The sequence below is a fragment of the Gopherus evgoodei genome, chromosome 3 (genome assembly GCF_007399415.2).
Source record: "Gopherus evgoodei ecotype Sinaloan lineage chromosome 3, rGopEvg1_v1.p, whole genome shotgun sequence".
In the NCBI taxonomy this organism is placed as follows: domain Eukaryota; kingdom Metazoa; phylum Chordata; order Testudines; family Testudinidae; genus Gopherus; species Gopherus evgoodei.
In genome coordinates this window covers 87646875-87662387 of record NC_044324.1, presented here as the reverse complement: position 1 = coordinate 87662387, position 15513 = coordinate 87646875, and the positions used below count along the sequence as shown (strand labels likewise).

The window sequence follows — 15513 nt, the reverse complement described above, 5'->3', positions numbered from 1 at the left end:
TGATGCAGAAGGAAGTGTGTAAAATATGAAATAAAATGTTACATAGCAACATCTGGCTTGTAAACGTGTTAAACAACTTAGAATATATATAGTCAATGTGACTGGTGTCTTCAGGACAGCATACTGAGAACTATATATTAACATGTACAACTGTGTTGGCCTTCTTTCTTCACACCCATCCCATGCATTAATTTGCTCCCAGCTCTCCCTTCTCGCCTTGTGAGCACAAACTATAGCAGTTGCCATAGGAAGGACAGCATTTACTCAGAGAAGTATTTAAAGTACTCATCCTACAAAGACATACTCCTGTGTTTACCTTTATACACTGTGAGTAGTCCATTTATTTGAATAAGATATCATTATTTCTCTGTACTTAAAGTTAGTTTATTGAAAATGTGAAATAACTGGGGTTTCTCAGATACTACTTGGGAACAAAAGAATATTTATACCAGGCGAGTGTTCTGTATAGTTCCATACCCTGTCTCTGACAATGGCCAGTACCAGATACTTAAAAAAAGAAAGTGCACAAAATCCCATAGAAGACAATTATGGAATAACCTGGCTATGAGGGAAATTTCTTTACAGCCCTTAAAATTCTTATCAAATGTAACTTGTTACAATGTTCTCATATCTATAAAAATGTCTAATTCTTTTTTGATTCCCACTAAACTCTTGGCCTCAATAATACCTTTTGCAAGTGAATTCCACATGTTAATTATCAACTGTGTAAAACAACAAAGCAGAACAAAAAATCCAGTTTTCAGCTTTAAATATGTTGCCTTTCGATTTGATTTAATGTTCCTTTTCACTTGCATTATGAGAAAGAGTAAATAGGAAACTATGATTTATCTTCACCACATTATTCACTATTGTCTATAACTCTCTCATATCTCTTCTTATTCATGTACTATCTAAACTGAATAGAGTCAGTCTTTTAAACTTTCTTCATACTATAATCTTTCCATATCTTGAACCCAACTTGGGGGGAAGCGCTGACCTTTTAATGGTAGCCACTTTGAGCAATATTGTGGTGGCATATGATATCCAACTTTTTTCCTAGAAACAACTAAAAATAACATAATTGTATATTAATATGAAGATTTTCAGTCAACAGTAAAGTGGAACTGTCATAATTATTAATTATTATTAGAAGCCTTAATTAATATGGACTATGGACTATGATATATTGTTCTTATTTCTAACTCATAACTGGAGAACAAAAATATACCTCTGATCTTTTTCTTCATATGTTGGTATATATCCATAATAATTTAGATAAATATATTATCCTACATTTCTTTATAGACATATAAATAAATTAGTGTTTTATACATTTTGTATTTTTATGATTAGGAATTACATGTAGCTCATTAAAGAAGCTAGAAACTGTACAGGAAAGAGAAATCCACATGCATAGTGTAGGAAAATAAAAAAATGTAATGCAACTTCTGCATTACTTTTTATGCGCTGACTCTGCAAAGGGATGCACAATGGTATAAATGTACAACAGCATGTCTCTCTGCAGGATTGAGGCTTACATTTCTAGAATAGCAGTTTGTGTTTGTAAGCCTTATCGGTTTATATCTACAATAAATATTAAAAAGTAAGTTCAGCTGAATCACATATATTGAAGAACAATTTTACTACAAGTTTTATTTTAAAAAAATATTCCAATTCTGCACCTGACTCCATTGAGGTGGACCCCTTGTGCCCAGGTGAACATAGCTGCAGGATTCACACTTCCATTCTCCAGAATTTATTTACATATTATATATATACTGGGATCACTGATATGAGAATCCTCAGCATATAGATTATGTGCAGTACCAAGTGTTTGCAATATTGGGACTATAATTAAAAATATCTGATGTACTGATATCTGCACCCACCTCCATGGATATGTTTTAATTATAGCCACAAACTCCACACACGCACTGTGAAATAATTATTTGGAACCTTTCATGTTTAAATAAAACATTCTCTCTTTATAAAAGAACTTAATATTTTACTGAGTAGTCTGATTCACATAGGTTAAGAGAACAATGGCGATGCTTATATTTCTACAGCACTACGAACTAAAACAATTAGCTTCTGTGATTTACTTAGCTAGGCATTGTAGTGTTCCTAAACTGAAAAATCGGCAAGGGTTGACTAGAGTTCCCAGAAGCTAGTCTACCAAAATATTTATTGAGCTGACACATTTTCTGAGACTAAGCTAGGCAGTCTTCCTGCCTCAGGGAGCTTCAAAATCCAATATTGAAGACAGGTGCTAAGGAGGCACCGGGAAGGCAGTGGGTAAGTGTGTGATTCCTTTTCCTTATAATGTGGTAAACACAAGAGAACCATTGTATCTCTATTATTTTTAAGTTTTACTCATACTGATATATCAGATTTCATTATGCAGTTATTTGCATATTCCATATTACCCAAATTGACATTATTGGGAGGAAGTGGTGAGTGCAAGACACTGGTAGTACAATTTATCAGAATATATTGTTCTTGCAAACCAGATAATGTCCTTAATCACAGTTAGGCCTTCTAATAATAAAATGATATTCTGAGGTTATGAATGTTCATAGACACCACTGATTATAAGATCTTACAAAGTAGGGCCCAACGTGCAGTTTTCAACAAACTAAGCTAAGCCCAAAGATCAGAGAATAACTGAATCAATAATATGCTGCAATGATACTTGCTCTACTTAGTAATACTAAATAATGATTAATATAATAAGCAAATCAGTATTTCTACTTAATAAGTGACAAGTTAGTATCAGTGAAAAGAGAGCACGAGAAAAGAAATTAGGTATTCAGTATAGAACTGAAACACTCAACACAACTTCTACAGTTCAGTCTAAATTTTTTGTAGGAAGGTGCGGGAGGAAGTTTATAATTGCAGCAGAACTCTTAATTACACATAATGAAGTATTATTCAGACTAAAACATAAATAGTGAAATTATATTTTGAAATGCAGAAAGTATATGGATTTCTGAGTATAAGGTGGGGCAAGTTCATTCTAAGGGCTTGCAACAAAATTGGCATTTCATTTCAACATGACAACAGCATACTTGACAGCAGATTAATTTAACATTGAGCATCCCAGCAAAACAGTTATCCATTTTAGAGTGCATAATCATTCATTGTTGCCCTTCGCTGTACATTAAATGTCACCCATCACATTGACAGGAATATAAAAATGATTGCAGTGTAGTCAGAAGCCAAGATGAGAGCTGTTAATGCAGGCACTCTGGACATGGTCTCTGTAACCTCACTAAACCATCAGAACACCATGTTCAAAAAGAGTGCAGTGTTTTCTCTCAAGCATTTACAAATCTGAAAGTAGAATGCATTTTAAATAACAAAATCAAGCAATTGAGATTTCATTCGTAAAATTAAACCAGTGGTTTACATGGTGGCATTCGCTTTCATGAGTTTTGCCAAAGAACACATTCAAATTTTCTAACATTTTGAGCATTTTATTTAAATTTAGTGAATCCTTTTCTAATACTTTTGTGGAATTCTGATACTAAGAAAAATAGTCATGTCATTTCAGAATAACATCCTAAGAGCTGTTCTTTTGTACATACTACCATTCAAAATCATGTCCATATAAGTGGACCAAATCCTCAGCTTCTTACTCTGCTTTTACAAAATTCTTATTCAGGCAAAGCCACACTCAAACCAGTATTAGTTTGGCCTGAGAAAATACAGAGTATTATGTGACAACATCTCTCTCTTTAATTGTATCATGGCTCCAGTTCAGCAAGGTACCTAAACACATATTTAATTTCAAGCAAAGGATTAGTCCCATTGGCATTCTTGGACAACTCACATACTTAAAATAAGTTTTTTTGCTATGCCAATCAATTGAGACCTTCAGTTCTGTTTTAAGGAAAATGTAGAGAGGATTTCTGATAGATTAAATCTACTAAGAAACATGATGAAGGTCAAGTTATACCAGATGTGGGAGCACTCTTAACTCCTATTGACTTCAGATGGTATTAAGGGAGTTCAGTCTCTTATAGTTATGGGCCCCTAATGAATACTCATGAAAATCCATCTGCAATCTAAGGAGACATGTTTATATATCAATTAATTGTTCATGACCTGCATTTCCTTCGCCTCCGCAGCAAAACTATCACAAAATATCTGACTGAAATATTGCCAACAGTAAAACAAACAAAACTCTTTACGAGCCTATCAAAAATATTTCAGGCCAAATCCACTCTAACTAAAAACACTGAAAGGTTTGCCACTGACTTCAGTGCGAGCAATATAGGCCTATCATCTCGGCTCTAATTCTAGATTGCTATCAGATTGCTAAAATTGTCCCAACATTTTCCATCATTCTGTTATTCTTCTCAGTATTACTCTACCACAACCTAGTCAATATGTTTATGGAGATTTCAATAACTCACATTGTCTTTTGAATGTGCATTTTTTCTTTGAGCTAAGACCCTGAGTTAATAAAATACTTAAGCATGTATCTAACTTTACATTAATGAGCAGTTTCAGTTAAGTTAATGGGACTATATATGTGCCTGTGTTGAGGTGCTTTGTTGAACTGGGGCCTAAATACTGAGTGGGACTGAGCATGTGCAACTTTCTTTTATTTCAAGATAAGCAACTGCGTGTTTGCTCTCAGGATTAGGTTCAAACTGCATAAGAAGCTAACATCTGGTTGACGTATAGAAACCCATTCTCTTCCATAAAGTGAGCTCCTAATCTTTCCCACCTGTCTTTATCATGGTTGACAGGAGGCATGATGGAACTATCCGTCTCGCCCGTTACCTTGGCTTTATCTTTAATTCAACCCTCCCTTTTGCTCCAATCATGCAGATTGTGTCTAAAACTTTTTGTGCAGGAAAAAGCATCTAACTTCCTGCAAGATCTAACTTATTCTCTCTGACCACACTGCCAAAACTCTTGTCTGGGCCCACATCATCTCATGACTTGACTCCTTCTTTCTGGCCTCAATACCTGCAATCTTACCCTTACTGAAAGCCATTCAAAATACTGCCTCTTAACTCATCTGCTTGATTTACCATTCTGACTCTCTCATTCTCATCTTTTAATACCTACCCTGGCTCTTCTTATTTCACTGCACATATAAACTTCTTGTCCATATCTTCCAAGCCTTTCATAATTTATCCCCACTTTAACTATTTGCTCAAATATCTTATGTCTAGATTGACATCGCCTTCACTCCATCAAATATGGTAGCCTCAATAGCCTGCTTCTTCTTCAAGCACCTTCGCACTTTCTTCCATGGCACTTGTGATGAGGTGTCCACAGGGCTGGCCCACAACATTTTGGCACCTGAGGCAGAGAGCTCAAATGATGCCCCCATGGTCCTTTGCTTGGGCCAAAACTTTGAAAGGTCTCAATTCTGCATTCTTCCTGTTCTACTCCTCTCATAGTACTGCTCTGCTACCTGCCCCAATAAACAACTTAAAAGGCCATGTTCAAAAATTTTAAGTAACACTTAACTTTCAAACACTTGAACAGCAAATTAAACTTTTCTTGTCTGCATAGTAAACACTAGCATATTTATCTATTTGAATAATCAAAGTGGTGCTTTCCATGCCTTCTTGGTTGTAAAGATTTGAACTGCTTCCTGAAAGTCCATAGTCTGGGCCAGCTCATGCTCTATTGAGATGATTGCAAGGCCAACCAGCCTCTCCTGTGTCATTGTGGAGCGTAGGTGTGTTTTTATTAACTTCAGCTTAGAGAAGCTGCGTTCTTCACTGGCAACTGTTATAGGAAGTGTTAGAAGCATGCACTGAGCAACAAAAACATTTGGAAAGAGGGTGGTCATCTTATTTGTGCGCATATATTCCAGAATAGCCTTTGGAGTTGATCCTGCTGAAATGTATCTTGAAAGGGATTTCAGTTCATCATCTAAATCACTCGCATCAACATTGTGCATGTCATCATGTGTCAACATTGTCTCTAGTGTCCTACATTGTTGGTGCAGGTCTTCTTCAGGTATAGAGAGGAGTTTAGGAATATCATACAACATCCCAAATATACTGCTGTGTTCCTTGAGCTGCATGAAATGTTCTTCAACTGATTGTATTGCACAATCTAGCACCTGGTTAAAGAATTCAACTTTGAATTGTTGTTTGGGGTCTCTTATGGGATTATCCTGTGCCTCATAATCAAAATGTCTTCTTCTTCAGTGACTCTTGTATTCTTGAATGGGTGGGAAAATAGATTCAGTGTGAAGTTCCTCTGCCAACTTCTGTGCACTCTTCAGAATGTTGTGAAATCCCTCATCTAACTGGTAAAATTGTAAGTATGACTTTGCTTTGTCCAGTCATTCCATTGCTCCAGATATATCAAGGTCAACACCTTGGAGTCTCTTGCTTACAACATTTATTTCAAACAGTATGTCATGCCACAACACAGCCACACAGAAATTTGAAGTTATGTATGTTTCTGGTGATTCCATTTCCCTCTTCCACTGTTCTCCCATGAACAGTTCCTGTCATAGCATTATCCTCCATAATGGCAACTATGGTATCATCTATCTTCCCAATTTGGTGTTTGATAGGCTTTATCACCTCCACTCAACTTTCCTATTGTGTGGCACTCAGTGATTTCAGTGTCAGAGAGGATGTTCCCAGATGTTGCTTCAAAATTTGCCATCGATGAGTTGATGCAGAGAAAAATACATAGATGCTTTGAATTACATTAAAAAATTCAGCAGCCTCACTAGAAGCTGATGCTGCATCACGGACCACCAAGTTCAATGAATGAGAACTGTGTGAGACAAAAGAAGCTCGAGGGTTTAACTCTCAGATCTGTGTCTGCACTCCTCTGTTCTTCCCTCTCATGTTGGCACCATTATCATAGCCCTGACTACTCATGTCACCTATCGCAATTACCATATTTTCCAGCTTTTTAAGAAGCACATTTGTCATACCAGTTCCTGTACTATCATCAATGTCAATAAATTCTAGAAAATGCTCTCTGACAGTCACCATTGCAGGGACATTTTCACTAGGTTCTGTTGTTACAAAACGCACCATTGAAGTCATTTGTTCTGTAGGCTGATATCAGGTGGTGAGTCCAGAATAACAGAGTAATATCTTGATGACTTCAGATCTGCCACAATCTTCTGTTTTGTTGCCAGTAACTGTATGATCTCAGTTTGAATTGTTTTTTCAAGGTAGTGGGGTGTGAATTCTTGGGTAGTGACTCTTCTTAGATGCTCCTGGAGTACAGCATGAAACTCAGCCATCAGCTTCACGATTTTAATGAAGTTTCCATTGTTTGGCACATACAGCCGATCCTAAGTGCCACGCAGTGCTAGGTTTTGAGTAGCAAGCATTCTCACAATGACAATGAGCCTTTTCAGAACATTTTGCCAGTAAAGAGACTCTGATACAATCTTCTCTTGATGCTGATCATCTATGGTGGCCTTTAACTGTAGTCTCATCTCAAGCTTTTTCCACCTACAGAATACTCTCTGGTGATTTGCCGCCTTCTAGTGGCATGCCAGATTATTCCAGTCCTTCGTTCATGTATAACCCAATGTGGCTGGAACATTAGACTGGAAGAGTTTGCAACAAAAACAGTATGCAACATTCTGGGTTTTAGAGTACATAAGCCATGGCCTCTCCACTTCATCATCATTGGGGATTTCATGCCAGTAATGTGTTGTATGGAAATTTCTACTTTCATTGTCTTTGGAGAACATGAAGTTTTTCACTTGCTGTGGCCCATGCAGTACAAGGAAGTCCCTCAGGCTACTGTTCAAGTGGATCCACAGTCCTGGATCATCTAGACTTAAGGAACTAAACTCAGCAGCAGCTGTTTCTTGCGCCTCTACCACACTCTTCTCTGATCTACACTTTTCTTCAGGAATGTGCATGGCTACATCCATATGAGATGGAGATATGGATGCTGCAGTAGCTGTCAGGTCACCTGAACTCTGACTAACTGGAAGATCAGGCATCTTTGCACCATTCATGTCCTCACTGGGCTGGAAGGCTCACCGTGAACATTTGTGTCTATGTATCTCAGGAGAGCTCCTTCCTGCTTAGATAGAAAAGCTTCCTTTGCTTCTTTCTTTTTCTGAATGCTGCCCCAGAGGGGCGTTTTCTTTCACTCATGACTGCTGTTCTGTGCCAGCTATACTGACTCTCAACACTCAGTTGAAGGGGACAAATAAGCAGGCTGGTAGCAGGGCCTGAGTAAGGGAAGATGCAGTAAGGGCCTAACTGGCTCCTACTACTTCAGTTGACTCCCTGTTCTCCTCAAGTGGGTTCAGGGAAGCAGCAGGAAACAGGAAGCTCCCTGAGAAGCTGGTGTTAATCAGTCCAGGCTCCTGGAGGTGCTAGAGAGGAACATAAGAGGCTCCTCCTCCTCCCCTGCTGCTTTCTGTTATTCCCTCTCACCTTTTCTCCTGCCTGCCTATTATGTCTCTTGTGCCCTCCTTCCTCCAGCACAGCACTCCACCACCTCTATGCATCTAGAGCAGAGAGAATACATATGCACCAGCAGCAAACACTATTTTCTATACTCTGGGTCCTAGTGGTACCCCCCACCACAGTCTGGCACCTGAGGCGTCCACCTCAGTTCACCTCACGGTAAGGCCAGCCCTGGGTGTCCACCCACACAAGGCAGAGCAGTTTGTTATGGAAAGTAACCTGATACAGCGCACCTTGGGGAGTGCAGAGCCTGAAAGCTTAATTAATGAAGTCCAGCTCAGGAGAAGCAGGCTGAGCTAGCATAAACCTAACAAGCTGAGGCCAGAAATGGGTGGTATGGAAAGTAGTCTGCACTCACTCTCAAGGAGAAGGGAGCTGTGCTCTGGGCTATAGAGTCTGGCAAGAAACCAAAGACAGGAGTAGTCTAGAGTTCCTTCCCAGGAGGAGGAGGTTTGGGCTGGTAAGCCCAGAGGAGGGGACCAGAAGATACAGCAGGGAAATAGCAACAGGGGCTGGGGAAAAGGAAACTGGAGTTGCTAGACATACGGCTGGAACCTGGAATGGTGAGGCCTGGGTTCCCTGGAAAAGTGACATAGGGCCTGGACTGGAAGACTGTGTGGAATGGCAAGTGGATAGTTGACCCTGTGGGATTCTGATACCCTGGAACGGGAGGAATATAGTGACCTGGCTAGAGGGTTGAGTTACAAATGAGAAACTTTGCAAGTCCTGGTGAGCAAAGAGGTGTGAGCAATATGTTGGAAGCGGGGGTGAAGGGACATCAGACGTGAGTAGAGCCAATCTCCAGACCTAGCCACAAAGAGGCACCCAATGGTGAATGAACCCCGTGGCAGCCCCCTTAAGTGTGGTAAAAGCTCCCAGCCAAAATCTATAAAGCTACCTCTATAAATCTATCCTCTCCTCTTTCCAGTCCCTCTGCAAAGCTCCCTTGTTTTGTAATGCAGACAGAAAACTGTAATCTGATCATGGTTAGGCAGGTTGCGAGCTGTGATTTCTTACTCCATCAGGATAGGCAGTGCCTATTTTTGTGAGCCTCTTTTTTCCCCTGCTCTGACCAGATTGTTCATCTAATGAACTTGTTTCTTGCTGTTTAGATGTGAACTCTCTGGGGGGGGCAAAAACTGTCATTTAGCTTGTGTTTATAACATGCATAGCAAAACAGGTGCTAGAACAATTTTTATAGTGGGCCACTGATGAGGGAAACCATCTATTTGGTGTCTGTTATTACTACTTTAGACAGAAGTTGTGACAGTATCCCCAGTATCCCTGGTTCCAGCACACTGTAGCAAAATGAGGCTCAAACCAGGTTGTCTTTTGAGTTACCACAATGTGAATGTTAAACAACATCTACTTCTTGAAAATAAAAATGTGTTACAGATCACTGGGAGCCCAATTAGGTTCTCAGAATCAGTACGTCTGAATCTCCACTGTCTTATACCTGTTGTAGTCATTTAAAGTGATGAGCTGCCAAAATATTAACAACAGGTTCTCTCTTCCTCACCCCAGGAGGAGGTCGTGGCCACCCCTTCCCCCCCGGGACTCCTGCCCCACTCAACCCCTCAGGTTCCTTGATGCCTCCCTGGGACCCCTGCTCCATCAAGCCCCCTTCCCTGTCCCCTGATTACCCTCTGCCGCCCCATCCAACCCCTCCTCTCATTTTTTATTGCCCCCAGGGGACCCCTGCCCCATCCAACCACCCCTTCTCCCTGTCCCCTGACCGCCCCTGGAATCCCTGACAGGATGACTGGAAAAAGGCTACTTTAGTGCCCATCTTTAAAAAAGGGAAGAAGGAGGATTGGGGGAACTACAGGCCAGTCGGCCTCACCTCAGTCCCTGGAAAAATCATGGAGTAGGTCCTCAAGGAATCAATTCTGAAGCACTTAGAGGAGAGGAAAGTGATCAGAATGGTCAGCATGGATTCACCAAGAGCAAGTCATGCCTGACTAACCTAATTGCCTTCTATGAGGAGATAACTGGGTCTGTGGATGAGGGGAAAGCAGTGGACGTGTTATTCCTTGACTTTAGCAAAGCTTTTGATACAATCTCCCACAGTATTCTTGCCAGCAAGTTAAAGTAGTATGGGCTGGATCATTGGACTATAAGGTGGATAGAAAGCTGGCTAGATCGTTGGGCTTGACAGGTAGTGATCAACGGCTCCATGTCTAGTTGGCAGTCAGTTTCAAGTGGAGTGCCCCAAGGGTCGGTCCTGGGACCAGTTTTGTTCAATATCTTAATTAATGATCTGGAGGATGGCATGGACTTCACTCTCAGCAAGTTTGCAGATGACACTAAACTGGGAGGATTGGTAAATACGCTGGAGGGTAGGGATAGGATACAGAGGGACCTAGACAAATTAGAGGACTGGGCCAAGAGAAACCTGATGAGGTTCAACAAGGACAAGTGCAGAGTCCTGCACTTAGGAGGGAGGAATCCCATTCACTGTTACAGACAACGGACAGAATGGCTAGGAAGCAGTTCTGCAGAAAAGGACCTAGGGGTTACAGTGGACAAGAAGCTGGATATGAGTGAACAGTGTGCCCTTGTTGCCAAGACGGCTAATGGCATTTTGGACTGTATAAGTAGGGGCACTGCCAGCAGATTGAGGGATGTAATTATTCCCCTCTATTCAACATTGGTGAGGCCTCATCTGGAGTACTGTGTCCAGTTTTGAGCCCCACACTACAAGAAGGATGTGGAAGATTGGAAAGAGTCCAGCGGAGGGCAACAAAAATGATTAGGGAGATGGAGCACATGACTTATGAGAAGAGGCTGAGGGAACTGGGATTGTTTAGTCTGCAGAAGAGAAGAATGAGGGAGGATTTGACAACTGCTTTCAACTACCTGAAGGGGGGTTCCAAAGAGGATGGACCTAGACTGTTCTCAGTGGTACCAGATGACAGAACAAGGAGTAATGGTCTCAATTTGCAGTGGGGGAGGTTTAGGTTGGATAGTAGGAAAAACTTTTTCACTCAGAGAGTGATGAAGTACTGGAATGGGTTACCTAGGGAGGTGGTAGAATCTCTTTCCTTAGAGGTTTTTAAGGTCAGGCTTGACAAAGCCCTGTCTGAGATGATTTAGTTGGGAACTGATCCTGCTTTGAGCAGGGGGTTGGACTAGATGACCTCCTGAGGTCCCTTCCAACCCTGATATTCTATGATTCTACGACTGCCCCTCGCCACCTCATCCAACCCCTGCTCCTTCCTGACTGCCCCCCACCGAGGATCCTTGCCACCATTCAATCCCCTTTTTCCCTGCCCTCTGACTACCCCACCCCTCTCCACAACCCCCAAACACCCCTGCCCTCTTCCAACACCCCCTCCCTGCTCCCTGCCCCCTTACCGTGCTGCCTGGAGCTGCTCGGCTGGGACCAGTACCAGCATCGGCGCTGCGGGGCCCGAGCCGGGCCGGGCCCGGAGCTGCAACCACGGGGCCAGGACCAGCACCAGTGCCGCAGGGGCCGGAAACTAGCACCAGCGCTGCGGGGCCGGGCTGGGCGGGGCCGGCCAGAGCTGCGGGGCCTGGAACCAGCACCAGCTCCACGGAGGCTGGGCCGGCCAGAGCTGGGAAGCAGCACTGGCGCCATGGTGGCCATGCCGGCCGGAGCTGGGAACCAGCACCAGCATTGCGGGGGCCAGGCCAGGCCGGCTGGAGCCACGGGGTCAGAACCAGCACCAGCGCCACGGGGGCTGGGCCGGCCAGAGCCAGGAGGCAGGAGCCAGGGGCACTCGGCTGGGGCTAGAGCCAGGACTGGGCTGGGGGCGCTCGTGCCAGGCTGGAGGGAGCCGCTAAGCCGGCCACACCTCCCCTCCTCCTGCGGCCCAGCTTACCTGCCCCCTGCTTGTTTCAGGCTTCCCACGAACATCTGATTCACGAGAAGCAGGGGAGGGGGAGGAGAAGGGGGGAGGAGGATTCAGGAGAGGAGGGGGAAGTAAGCTGGGGCTGGGGCCGAGGCGGAGTGCAGGAGCTTTTGTTAAATAAAGCCCTTATAGAACTGGTTGTCCTGGAACAACCGGTTCTAAAAGGACTTCTAAATTTATCAGCTGGTTCCTGTGTACCGGTGCGAACCGGCTCCAGCTCATCACTGGTCATTTACATCAGTGGACACAAAATACTACCATTCTAGTTGGTTAGCAAGTACAAATGACTGCAAAAGGTGAAAGCTATGGCAAATCAGTTGCAGTGTGCATATGCGATTCCCACTGACTTTAATGAGGCTTATCTGCAAGCAGAATTGGGCTCTCTGATGGAACAGAAGACAAAAGGTTTTAGATCTTTTCAACATAGGAGCCTTTGATATCAACATCAACACCTTTATCTAATTAAAAGTTACATTTGAAGCAATGTGAAAATTCCTCTCATTAACAGTAAACGAAGGGCACCCTGACCAAAATTTTAACAAGATTAACTACCACCTCTACACCAAGATGCCTGTTTAGAAGAAAGAAGTATGTAGAGGATAAATATGACTAATTAGAAGTCCCTTTTCCAGTTCTTTTGGTGGCTTGACATTATCTTTGCGTGCTCCATAAGCACAGTGAAACAAGGCAATGTAGAAATTTCTGTTAACTGCTCTCATTTTTCTTTTGGACAGGACTCATCGGTTACATTGTGTCAGCCACAAAACCTGACTTTTCAAAGGGTTACTTAGAATTTCTTTACTAGAATCTTTGAGCCCAGATCATATAATAAACTAGACTTTCCCCACTCCCATAGCCACAGAACAAACAAATTTTGCTCCAGACAATAATAAGGCTCTCATTAAAGAAACTAATGTAGTTTCAATTGGCTGAAAATTGTCTTGCAACATGGTGATGGAGGACACTATGCCACAGGAACAATATCTTATGATTCCAAGAAAAATAAATAGAAGTGTGCGTAATATTTGTTGTGGACAAGGATGCTGAAGTCCTTGCTAAAGATTTGGGAGCCATATACTACCCCATGGTTATGAATCACATTGAGGAGACGAATGTCTTGATTTTGTAAAGTTTGAGGAGATGGAAAGGGAAATAATCTACAAAGTTAATTCCTTCTGCCTACCACTATTTCCTCCATGATTACAATGCAGAAGCTCTGCTTCATTCCCCAAGGAAATAGGGAACTGGAAAGGGGGCTGTGAGACTTAAGATGATAGCAGCCCCGTATGGCATGATCCACTCTCTGAGCAGTGGAATTATGTAACTGATCACAGCAGTAACTCCACCACCTCCAGAAGTTTCAGAATCTGGGATGAGGTTTACGTATGTGCTTGTGACTTTACAGGACTAGAGACTATCCGATGCCACACGTGTAATAATTCACCATGCTAAAATACATTATACTATTGATGAACAAAAACTAAAGAACCTCTACAGAACCTTTTAATCAAACAAAAGCAATCATTTTAACTAGACCCGCTAAATCAATGTAGCTGCATAGAGTGCAGCAGCGCCGATTTAGCTCCATAGTGAAGATCAGCCCTGAATGAGAATAAGTGAACTGAGGCTTCTGAAGGAAAGCCAGAGACAACTGCTTCAGTAGCAGAACTGGAAAGTTAACTACAATCTTCTTTCTTCTGAGTCACTTCAGAAGTATCTTAATGATGCCACAGAGGCTGAATCTAGGATGCATGATGCTTTGCTGACTCCTCCTGCTCTAAATCCTTGAACACATGAGTTGAAAACTGCTGCCTATAGATAGTAAGGTGGCCATGTTGCTAATGGGGCTGAGTCAGAAAGATGAATACTACTGCACCTGCTGTTTTTCAGTAGGATTGTCCTGGTGAATCAGGAGGGGAATGTTTCTATCACTCCTGATGTTGGACAGCAGGATCTTTCTGCCTCTACTGAATTCCATCCTGTCACTGGTTAAATCTGACTTCTTCCACCAGGTCTTTTGAGTTGACATAATCAATGGACACTTCTTGTTTTTGTTTGTGTTTGTTTGTTTTTTCAATTTTTTTAAATAATAGTTCTCTAAATTTTGCTATTTTTACACTAAACTGATGGTAAGATCGATATAAAATTATATCATGCTTATGGGTAAAGACTGGAAAGAGGAATTTATGAAATTTGTTTTTAATGTGTACTTGACTGGTGAAGGTACTAATGTGGTTTCCAGCAGCGAGGTCAAAGCAAACTGCAATTATATTGTAAACAATAACACTGTCTCATCCAGACAAGATACATATTACATGTATTTGGCCACTTGGCTATACACAATTACTTTTTACTGAGAAAAGAAGCATAAGATGCTATCTTCAGTGGTGATCTAATAAAATTAGTTTCAGGGGTCTGTACTAGCAGAAAGAAAGGCAGACTCCTTTGCTATCCATCAACAAGCAGTCCTAAGGTCATATGAATCCAGAAACCAAGGTGCAATGCCTACAATCTAAAAATACTCAAGGTTGTCCTACAAGAATATCTCCCAGTCTCAACTTCTTTCATGTTGCTTCTTCTCTTTTGTCTAAAAAGGAGGCTGCTCCTTCTTGCTATTTTGATCAGGATTTTGCACAACGTATTATTCACTCTCCGCTTCCAAGGATTTACGTCTGTCTTTCCATCAAGGTGAGATTTAAAGAACAAAAACATGACACATTTTAGCCCCATATAAGGCTCGTGTGTTTGTCACTTTACATGGCTGGTACCTGTCAGTTCTTGAACCATTTTTCTTTTACTCAAACCTAGAGATCATTTTTATTCCAAAAGACAGATCAATGGAATGACCTTATTAATACCAACTTCTTCATGGGTGAACATTGTGACACCAAAGAGCTAAAGATGTCTAATAAAGTCCTGATAAAAGGCTAGTCCAATTACACGAAGTACAGACTACTGTATTTCTAGGGTTCACTGATGCTGAGCAAGAATAAACCCTAGAAATGTGACAGTCAACTATGAAGGGTGGAATTCCATCATACCACTGTTTCAGATGGTTGTAGGGAAGTTGGGAACTTTATGCACTGTGTAAGACCAGAAAAAATGGATATGCATTTTTCATCAATGCCAAGTATAATGGCGGCTTTCACATCTCTATTGAGGAAGTCCTTCATTACCTTTATGTCAAGATAGTGTGCCAT

At 41.7% G+C, this 15513-nt stretch overlaps 1 protein-coding gene across 4 annotated transcripts in view; it reads right to left on the bottom strand.

The window, feature by feature from the left end:
* The window catches only part of GRIK2 (glutamate ionotropic receptor kainate type subunit 2), a 598580-nt gene that overhangs the window by 168747 nt on the left and 414320 nt on the right, over positions 1-15513 (bottom strand). The gene's annotated exons all lie outside the window — the stretch shown is intronic.